Raw genomic sequence first — 8,274 nt, forward strand, 5'->3', positions numbered from 1 at the left:
GTTTGGCTTTAGTATTTTTCTGATTCACCAGAAATGCAGACTCCAACGTAGTCTGGTGAAAACGCACCTTCTGGATAGTCTTCACCTTGTTTTTCCTCTTCATGATGATCTCCAATCGTTCGCTACACACCGATCAATATTGCCACCTCTCTCTCAAACAGTTTTCTCCGTTGGTAAATTTCATGGGGACAGGACTGTAAGGGTCCACCTTTGCACAGACATTTCCCATCTGTACCTCCCCCTGCTGGACATTCATCTGAACTTCCCCCTATCTCCCTCATGCATACCCTCCTTGTGCACTAGTGTATCTTTAATGTCTACATGTCTCTCTGTGCCCTTCCCCTGCTACTTTGTCTCTTGTTCCCCTGTTAAATGTTATGTTCCTTGTTTATTAGTTCCTTGTGTGGTTGTATGGTTGTTATGTTACTCTGTCTAGTGTTCAGTCTTTTCAGTGTGTGTTTTCTTCCTGGTTGTCTCACCCCATGTGTGTCTCGTTTTGCTAATTGCCCTGCTGTCTCTCTAGTGTTAATTGTTCCCCCTATATCTGGTGTGTGTTCCCTACCCTTTTTGTGGGTTCATTGTTTCGGTTCATCGTTGGTTTCGGTTCCTTGTTTGATGTCCTCGTATGTACTCTTGCTCTGTCATTCGTTCCTTGTCAGTAAGTCTAGTTTTCAGTTTGTTTTACCATCTTTGTTTTTCGTGTTTACAGTCGTTTTTGTCAGTGTTCATTTGTAGATTAGTTTGTAAATTTTTTTCCTACCAGCACTGCTGTGGTTTTAGTTTCTTGTTATTTTGTATTTTGCTCTCTGCCAGCCATTGCTGTGCTCTCCTTATTTTTGCAACGCATTATACTTTTGACATTCACCCCTGGCTCTGTGTTCTCGCTATTGCCTATTGCCTCTTCTCCTCGTCCTGTTCTGCATTTGGGTCCTCCGCCAACACTAATCCTTAACAAGGACCACCTCCCCCACCCCACCTACCCAACCTCCTCCAATGTACAGTTTCTACGTCAAATGTATATAGGCTACTCTCTTTTCTGGACTCTTTTTTTATCACAAACAGTACTGTATTTGGAAATCTGGCATGACATAAATGTATAGATGTAGCAGTACTGTCTATCTGTATGTCGTGTGTGTCATGTATGTTATGCTGAATTGAAAATGGGGGACCCTGATGTAAACAAGATGAAAGTCTTTCTCTGGTCTGCATCCCCTTAACACATTGGTCGCCAAAAACGACTTATGCCGTTTTTGCCCGCCATGCGTTGAACGCCAACAACGGCATACGCCGTTTTTGGGATCAATATTTTTTTTTTGTCATGGCATTCATAATTCATCCAGCCAACCTCCGGACTCCAGCGGGACCGTGTATGAGATTGCAACGCCTCAATACCGCCGCCTGGTGGATGGTCGGGGGAGTTACACTCTCGCCAAAACCGGAAGTGCCGATCGGTGCATCGAGGAAATCCCTCCGGCTGTCACATCTTGTTACGGGACTCCAGACAAACACTATAGTGCATTTGGATCGCTTTCTAAACTTAATAATCAATATGATTTCGGCGTTTATTGCGCCATACAAACCGGAAATGGATGTAGGAGATCTGCGTCAAATAATTGGGATCTTTCTCGTCCAGTCTCATCGGCGCACGGTAAGAGGACACTAACGTTATTTTCAGCCCGATTGTTTATTCATTTCACTGCAAACCATCTGATCAACGTATCAACCCATAGTAAATAAAGCCGTTACTGACGATCAAGGAATTATAAACGACCCCCCCCCCCTTTCCTTCACGCATGATGAAGCATAATGTATACCGATCATATATATTTGAATTTTTTTATATAGCGTGTATAGGAAAGAAACGCCAATTGATAATCTATATATGCTTCAGGGCCTATAACTACTGTTTTTGGTATTACAGCAGAAAAGATTAAAAACATACTTATTCTCGACGCTAGAAACACAACAATGTATGAATGAAAAAATATAACGTTCCCACATCCTGAACGATAATAAATCGATGTTGAATGGGCCATAGTAATGTCAATATAGCAATACAATTTAAAAAGTTATAGCCCTGCAAAGAAGGTAAACATCTCCATAGGCTTTCAACGGTGGCAGCCTGGCTATATTGATGGATATAACCCATGGCGCCCAATGTGTTAACAATTGTATGTATTGAGCTGTACTGTACTGTACCCATTCTGCAATCTGTTAATAAAGTTTTCAATCAATCAATCAATCAAAATGCTTCTTTTCATTTGAATTTACCAATCCTAGCCAGATGTACTCAAATGTTTGCTCAGCTGCTAAAGTTCCTGCAGAGTTCATGGGGACAGCACCAACTGGCTTCTTTACACTTTACACAAAACATAAAACGAATATACTCGTTTTTGGCGTTTAACGCATGGGCGCAAAAAAACGAATATACTCATTATACTCATACTTATTGGCAATGAGTTAAGGACAGTTTAGTTGTTTATCGATTTATGCAATACAATTATTTCTTTGGCCCCACCCCCTTTCCTGATTGGCAGTTATTTGACCCTTCATGACCCTTACAAATAAGTATTGTGGTCTTTCAAAAAAAAGTTATTTCCAAGATGATGGTGGTGACCAAAATAATTATGGTGATATGGATGATACAGCCCATCCCCAGACAGATATTATGATATTACCACCACATAATTGTTCAAATGTTTTAGGGGAAAGAGACCACGTCTAACAAATCCTTGTCCTGAATGAAAATACTGAAGGCAAATAATGCATTTCCTGGAGACTGCTGTCATCGAGACTCTAGGAGACTTCACGATATATATGTGGACAAATCCTATCTCCACATGACAAATCGTATCCTGATAATCCAAAATATTAAATTGAAGTAGTATGATCAATCACTGACATAATACATGATTCAGATTCAGATCATTTTTTATTGTCACAGCTTTTTTAAATGTACATACATTCAGAAAAACGTGAGATGCTTGTTTTTCCCGGCTCCCCAACCATAGTAGATTTGTAAACATAATACACAACGTATGTTCTATCTGTACAAACTATAACTGTTACAAAGGGTCAGATTAAACCGAATATATATATTTATTGCTTGAGATCCCTTGTATAATATTTGTATATCGTTTGATATCCCTTGTATATTCTTTGTATATATACACGGAATATCCCTTTACCTGGGTACAAACCAGACCATAATATTCGCTCTCCTATTGGACAGCGACCCCTAGGCGCCAATGACCATACCCCCAATAGCAAGTTCAAAGGCAACGCCAAGACATGTCTCAACATGTCCAGGTTTGCGCAGTAATACGAGACAGAACTGAGGTTGGCACTAGATAATTCACCTTACGTATAAATACGGCGCAGGTGGAAACAGCAGCAGTTCGTTCATTACTAGTAAAGCCTTCACCACGAGTCAACGACCAAGTGAAGTGAGCAACCTTGCGTCTAAATAGAGCGTTTAGAACATGTGCGAATAGTATAGTAAAGTGTCAGAGTTTAGTGAAGTAACGTCAAGTTCAACCTAGTTTAATGTGAAGTAGAGTGCACAGGAGAATCTACACCGGCGAATGCAGAACCATTTTCTGGTTGGATTATATTGCTTTGGTACCGTGACTGCTGGAGCAGAGAACCGTCTACCCCACTATCGTGTGGGATCTACCCCAGTGAGGAGCATCCCTCGAGCCCGCCTCTAGGAGGAGGCTGGCTAGCTTTCATCCCTGCTGTCAGGCATACTGGATTATAGCTGTTGCTTTGTCTACCGATCAAGGGAGTACTGCACTGGTTCCTGTATCTGGAACCTCGTTATTCCTCGTTGACCCAGACTTTGCACCCGAACATTCCTCTACCCTGCCGGCTTACACCCGGAGGGAACCCCCCAGTGTCTCCAGCTGGTACTAGTGTGCCTTATGTAATTGCTATGCTACAGGTGGCGTCAGTTTAGACCCATCTTACTATTCTCATTGACTTACGCTCTTGACCTACTTTGCGTGTGTTCTTCGCCTTACAAGCGCGAGTATAATTCTCAATCTGTAACCTAACGTTGCTTGCTCTGATAATAATAAATCCCTCTAAATAGAACTTTATGTGTCATTGCCGTATTCTTGTGTGGGTGTTCACCATATATATTCATGTACTGTATGGCCAGTAATTAAAGTACATAACTAAGTAGTGGTTTAATATACCATACTCTCAATACAGTCAGGGAATTGTACCCCTCAGTTACAATTCGTCCTTCGAGCCGGATGGTATCAATGTAATATCTAATATAATATTGATATTAACCATGGCCAGCGGTGAACACTCCCCAAGCGGCTCTCCCAAGCTAGAACGCCCGCAGCGCAAACGTCAGCCCCCTCCCTATCTGGAGGAATACGCTGTCAGTCTAATACCTAGCTTTAAACAGACGTTAAATAGGGATAAAGCGGATAGTCAAAGCAAAGTCAAAACCTACCGACCAGGCGACCCTGCCAGTAGAGAACCCAGTGGGTTCTAACGAAACTGACCAAGCTCACGGGGGGGACCAAGGGGGAACATGACATGACTATACCCCCAGACAACGTCAACGGAATAGTCCCCGGAGAGCTCCAGGATAAAGAAAGCGCTCCAGGGACAGAACCCGACACACCACCAGAAGAGAAGCGCGCCCAGGAGATGGATCTCGAGGCGCGCCCAGAGAACAGATCTCCAACGAGCACTGTCAGAAGCCGATCACCTCCGTCAGTGTCATCCCCCAGCGAGGCGGACCAGATGCTGGCGCAGGCATTCATCCCCACCCTGGCAGCCTCCACTGAACGCGATCGACTTCAGGGTGAACGCGATCGACTTCAAGCACAGACGCTTAGTGAGCGCGAACAGTCTTCCATGGAACAAGAGCGCCTCCGGGCGCAACAACTAAGTGAGCGCGAACACTCTACCATGGAAAGAGAGCGCCTCCAGGCTCAACAGACGAGCGAGCGCGAACAAGCTGCAGACCAACGAGAGCGCCTTCACGCGCAACTCCAAGCGCAAGCCCTTAGTGAACGCGAACACTCTGCAACCGAGCGAGAGCGCTTCCAGGCGCAACAAAGGAGTGAAGACGACCGCATAAGACTGGAGACCAGACGCCTTCAGACGGAAGAGAACATTGAAAGAGGCCGCGCCGATGCACAGCGCGCCGCCGCCAATGCACAGCGTGACGCCGCCCATGCCAGCGCCAATGCACAGCGCGACGCCGCCAATGCCCAGCGCGAAGCAGAGCGCGCCGCCGCCCATGCCCAGCGCGAAGCAGAGCGCGACCGGCTGCAGGCGCAGATGATAGAACAATTGATTGCCATGGCGACACCCCCTCGCTCCGCACGGAGCTCCCGGAGATCATCACGACAAGGGTCTAGGGCACCTTCCCCTACCCGACGAAGCGACCCGGGACCCGGCCAACAAGAGGATCCTGTCTACGTCTCCGACCCCCCTCCCCGACCGGTCCATACGAGACCCAGCCACCGGGAAGAACCGGCCTACGTAGCCGAGAGACTGACTAGAAGACTCCAGGACCTAGCAGAGGAAGAGGAAGAGGAGGAATGTCAAGCCAACCAGCAGCAACGTACTCTGGACCAGGAGGCCCAGTACAGCCCCGACCAGCAGCAACGTACTCTGGACCAGGAGGCCCAGTACAGCCCTGACGTCAGCCCCGAGTCACTGCACTACAAACCCCCGACCCAACTCACGGGTGAGTTTGACGTACAGTCAGCACCGAGGAACAGCACCTGGGTACCCGGCCCCTGGTACCCACCAAGTACCAACCCACGACAACACGTATGGGGAGACTCGCCCAGGAGGCCTATTCCCCTACGCTCACCAATGTGCCAGCCATCCATGGTATCGTACCTTGGCACACCGACGTTCCCAGACTTTACGCACGAGGACAGAGCACAGTACACGGAATTACGGATGTGCTTGGAGACTATGATGTCCGACGTCCCCGATGAGTCGTACAAATATGCCATCCTCCTCAAGCACCTCAAGGTGCCCAGAGCGCATAATATAGCGCTGGCATATTCCAACTCAAGCACCCCATACTCCGCGGCTCTAGTGGCTCTCGACCAGCGTTATGGACGCATATGGGACTACGTGATACAGGAAATAAGAGATATCGACCGCCTCCCCCCAGCCAAAGACAATAGAGCATTGGATGACCTCTCTATCAAGGTACAATCCCTGGTAGGGATGCTGGGGTCCCAAAAGGAGAAAGGGAGATATGAACTATATGCTAACTCTAATGTGGAACGAATACTAGAGAAGCTCCCTCCAGCCCGCCAAGAGCGCTTTCGGCGGCAGAGAGACCACCGTGATCCCGACGGTCCCGAGCCATCCCTCCTAGACCTGGCTGCCTTCCTCGCGAGGGAAGTCAGCAGCCTACGACTGGATACGTTCGTGTGGAGTGGACCAAGCCCAAGAGATGGACCTCGGAGATCTAATGATAACCGCCGGTCAGTGACCGTTATGCACCAGGCCGAGTCAGTGCCGCAGCACGAGAACCACAGCAACCCCCGGACCAAGGGGGAGTGGAAGATTGAATGCCAGTACTGTGACAAGGAACATCGGCTGTATCAATGTGACACTTTCAAGAAGCTGACCACTGACGAGGTGAGTCAGTGGATCAAAGCCAACCGCCGCTGCTACCGCTGCGCGCGCAGCCATATGGCAGCTGAGTGCCGTTTAAAGAAGAAATGCAGCAAGTGCGATGGCGCCCACCTGGAGGTCCTGCACGACATCAACAAGCGTCCGCCAGGAAACCAAAGTGGGCCCGTCACGGTGATGTATCAGGCCGAGGCGGTGTCACCACAGACCAGGCCTGAAACCACCCCCTGGTGTCCCGACTGTCGCAGCAGACACGGGGACCGACAGTGCCACCAGTACTACCCCGAGTCGGCGCCACCACCGTCGAGTCACAACTCCCCCGCCAGAGAGGAACGGGAGATCGTCTGTACCTACTGCGACGGCGGACACTGGCTGGCACAGTGCGCCAAATACAAGACACTGAACCCCGTCCAAGTTGATCAGTGGCGTGAGGCGGCCCAGGCGGGCGCCGCTCACCGCGCATCACTGTGCAGGGCCCACCAGCAGAAGATCCAAGGCAACCCACCAACAGGAGTGCTCCACATAGACCAGCATAGCGGGACCCCCCGAGTGCTCATCAAAGTGGTCAGAGTGCTCCTGAGTTACGAGGACAAGGTCCTGGACACTTACGCCGTCCTAGACGATGGGTCTGAAAAGACTCTCCTCCTCGCATCCGCCGCAGCCCGGCTGGGTCTGCAGGGTGCCAAAGGAACAATGACAATCCATACCATTAGAAGAGACCAGAAGACCATAAAGGGTGAAAATGTCTCCTTCAAGATAGCAGCGGTGGACCAGCCCGAGAAGCAGTATAGCATCACCAACGTCTTCACCAGCCACGACATAGGCCTGTCACAGTACACCTACCCCATCCCACAGCTGATGGCGAAGTACGAGCACCTACGCAGACTACCTATACCGCTTATCGACGGCGCCACACCGACCCTGCTTATAGGCTCCGACCACGTGGACCTCATTCTCCCAATTGAGGCGGCCCACATCGGACCCAAAGGATGCCCAGTCACGGTTCAGACCCGACTGGGGTGGACGCTCCAGGGCCCCCTCTACGGACTTGACAGTCAACCCACGTCTACACGCTGCCTGCACACAAAGGTGAGCGACACCGGCCATTCTCTCGTACAGCCCGTTGAGAGGCTATTGACATTAGACGAGAGGCCTGTGAGAGAACCGTGGGCCCAAGAAGAGGGAGTTCCGAACTCCACCCCCCTCAGCTGCGCTCCAAGCGACGTAGCTGACCTCGAACCCAGCACCCCAAGCGACTTCTTGATGGGGCGGCCGGAACCGGCCCCTCCTCAGACGGGGTACAGACCAAACAAGAGGAACAGACGGAGGATGTGGAGGCACAGCCAAGCACAGATCAACGAGTCTCAGGCCCGCTTCCTCCTAAGCCCCCCTACCATCCCTTCCAGCCCGTCAGAAGCGGGTCAAGGACAGGGACAACTTACAAGTGGACACAATCGTTATGATCATAGACCAGTCACTACCCCGAGCTGCGTGGCCGGCCGGCCGCGTAAGCAAAGTGATCACTGGTGCCGACGGAAAGGTCAGAGCGGCAGAAGTTATTGTCCAGGGACGGACCGCCACACCCGACCCGTGGCGAGGCTGATAGAGTTGCCAAGGCTCCCTGACTCCCTTGATGACGATTAT

This window comes from Notolepis coatsorum, assembly GCF_963971535.1.
Source record: "Notolepis coatsorum genome assembly, chromosome: 1".
In the NCBI taxonomy this organism is placed as follows: domain Eukaryota; kingdom Metazoa; phylum Chordata; class Actinopteri; order Aulopiformes; family Paralepididae; genus Notolepis; species Notolepis coatsorum.